Genomic DNA, 3,266 nt, shown 5'->3' on the forward strand with positions numbered 1-3,266 from the left:
ACGCGCTGGGGGCCAGCGGGTGGCATTCCCCTGGGGCGGGGACTTTCTCTGCAGACCCGAGCACTGCCGGGGCTGAGTATGACACCAATGCTTAGGACCCTCCTGCCTCGATGGGGGTTTCTGAGAGGAAACCCAAAGGAGATGGGAAGGATGAGCGGACCAGCAGGGCAGGCGTGCCCTCTCCCCGCCGCCTGCTTCTCGAGACCCACAATGCCCGGTAGGTCCTGCGGTGCTGGCGGATGCCGGACCAGACCCACTGATAGGAGAAGCCAGCCTGCATCCATTTCCTCAAAACTCTCCACTTTCCCCATTGCCTCCCACAGGGCCCTGAGCCATAGTCCATGGCCCAAACCCAACCATCACCTGCTGTCCTGAGTGAAGTTTTATTGCCACGCGGCCACGCACACGCCCACAGCACTTTCAGAGCCACCCTGGCAACAGCAAGGAGTGGGGACAGAGACCGAACTGCCCCTGGGGCCAGCAGCATTTCCCATCCATCCCTGTGCAGAAAAACACCTCAGGCCACAGGGGCCTGGCTCTGCTTGGAAGACTCATCTGCAAACCTTGCCACCCAAGGCTGCACACAGGTGAGCTCCGCACCTCCTCTCCTTCCAGCTCCACCCATCCCCCCGCACCAGCTTCTCCCTCAGGTCCCTCCTCCCCTGGCTCAGCGTGGACTTGTCTCTGCACGGACTTCGCCAAGGACTCTTGGTGGTTGCCGTCTTCCCGGCCCAGCTCAGAAGCCCCATGGAGGAAGTCCCACCGAGGACTGGACTGAGCTCCCAGAGGACTGGAGAGAACTGTGGCCTCTGCTGCTCCTCCCAGTCCTGAGCACCCCACATCCCGGTGCCCAGCGCCCCTCCTGATGCCTCAGAGCAGAGAGTGAATCAGCAGCAGAAAGTCCCGCTGTGAACATGATGCCCAGCACTGCAGGGTGCAGGGAGGCCGTGCATCATTGTAACCAGCAGAGGGCAGCAAAGGGAGCCACCCAAGCCCAGGAGCAGCCCCTGCCTGTCTGGATCAGATGACTCCCAGGAGACCAGGGGACACCTCTCAGGCTGCTCGGGCCAATGGGAAGGAGCCCACCCTCACAGCCGAGATCTCAGGGCTCCAACAGCAAGACCAGCCCACCAGAGGCCCTCAAGAAAGGGTCCAGTCAGACTGGAGCCGGAGCCTAACTCAGGCTGGGAGGCCTGCGAGCCCAGAGCACGGGCACTGTGTCCTTCCTGCAGCCCAGAGAGCCAGGGCGCTTCAGCTGGGGCCTGCAGCTACGCTCGGGTCCAGACAGACCTCGGTGCTGACTGGGCTGGGGACAGCCACTTCAGCCGCCGGTACCAGGACTGCTCTCCGTACCAGGGCCCTGTGGTGGCGTGGGGCGGATGGTGCATGGGGTGCAGGAGACGTCCTGATACCCAGCATGTTCTCTCGGGGCAGAAGCAGGGCTCGGGCTGCTTCTCAGCGAAGGGTCACGCCAAGTCCACGCGCGGCGTCTGAGCCCAGGCTCTTCTGAGTCCCGGAGCAGTGCTGCTCTCCCGGAGTCCCGGACACACAGCGGGTGCTGCGGCTTCCATGCTGGACTCCCTGTCTCTGAGGTGGTCCTGCCCTCAGGGGGCTGTGCCAGTGCTCAGCGTCCAGCCCTTCTCCCACCCACCGGGTCCGCATGGGCCTCGCATCCCCCCAGCTTCCGGGCCGGAGGCCCCTCTGGGTCCAGCCTCACCGCCAGCCGGACCCTTGGATCTCAGGATCCCTGCGCTGTCCCAGTGCCCGGGGCTCAGGCAGCTGCAGCGGCTTATGGACTCTCACTCAGCACTGCCAATCTGTGAATAGCAGGGACCTGAGGTGGTGTCCACCTAAATTCTGCACCTCTCCCGGTGCCCTGGTGAGTGACACCAGACAAACTGAAGCTATCGCAGGTGAGGAAGAGGCAGCCACAAGAGGGTGGGAGCCAGGTCCTCCCCAGCCACCTCGGGGCTCTGCACCCCACCTCCCGTGGGGCACCGCAGTGCAGCGGACTCCCTGCTGCCGCCAGGCTCTTGGCCCTCAGGGGCTGCAGAGAGCTCACCACACTCCCCAGGGGCTCCGCAGAGCAGCCTGAGGGAGCCTTCTGTAAGGCACGCGTAGCTGTGTCACTTCCTGCTCTCTGATGTCCCAGGACACTCGGGACCCAATCCTATGTCCTTCCCAGGGTCCACCAGCCTGTGCCCTGCCCTCCCCCCTGTTCTCCAGGCGATCCCCCCGTGCCCTGGCCCCACTGGAAACTCCGATTCCCTACTCTCAGGGCCTAACCCGGCGCCGTGTGATTCGGTGCTGGATTCAGTTTGCTGGTGGACAGAGCTGGGTGACCCCAAGGCTGCAGGGCAGCTTGACTGACTCCAAGGCCCTGTGTGCCCAGCTCTGTCCACGGGTCAGTGCAGGAGCCAGGAAGATGTGGTCAGACCTGCCTGGCCCAGCCTAGATAGCTCCAGTGGACCTTGGGTCGCAGGTCCTAAGTGCTGTCCCAGATGCCATTTCCCATCCATGATGTCCCTCGGGGTCATGGTCACCCCACTCAGAACAAGGGCGGAGACACCAGGAGTCACTTTCTGGGGCCACTGGACACCTCAAATCACACCACGGAGCTGAGGGCAGCAGCTGCATCCCCACTCCAGAGTCACCCAGGCGACCACTGCGCCTCCTCCAGGTGCTCGCAGCCCCAGGTCCCTGTGCACCCCAGGGTGGGCCTGCAGCAGGTCACCCACACTCCCCAGCCCTGAGCTGGGCCACCTGCTCCCTGGGAAGCTCCTTCTCAGCACCTGTCTTCCTCCAGGCCACTGCCAGATGACCCCAAACTGGGTGGCTCTGCCGAGGGACAGATGCCGGTCCTGGACACCTGGGTCTGCAGCAAGCGGACCAGGGCTCCCCGGCCGGGGTGGCCCCTACCTATCCCTGCCAGGCCCTCTCTCCATCCCCCCCGCTAGTGAGGGTGCCAGACCTCCCCCACCCAGGGAGCCACCCCACTCGGGGCCGCACCTCTGTCCCCCTCCTGCAAACGAGACCACCCCAGTCCCCAGGGTTCTCTGCGGGACCTGACCTGGGGAATGGGCTTCCCCAGCATCTCCTATTCTGGATCATCTGGGAGCCACGTGGGAGGAGGCCCAGAGGACGCACGGGAGAGCAGCACAGGGACCCTGCTCATCGGGCCCATGGCGCCCCCTGGTGGCTGGTAAGCCCAACTGCAGCCATGTGCACATGGAGGAGGCACTGAAATAACTTAGCAGCAGCAGAGT

This window comes from Heterocephalus glaber, unplaced genomic scaffold, assembly GCF_053883595.1.
Source record: "Heterocephalus glaber isolate CG9 unplaced genomic scaffold, H.glaber_assembly_v1.0 deba00001572, whole genome shotgun sequence".
NCBI lineage: Eukaryota > Metazoa > Chordata > Mammalia > Rodentia > Bathyergidae > Heterocephalus > Heterocephalus glaber.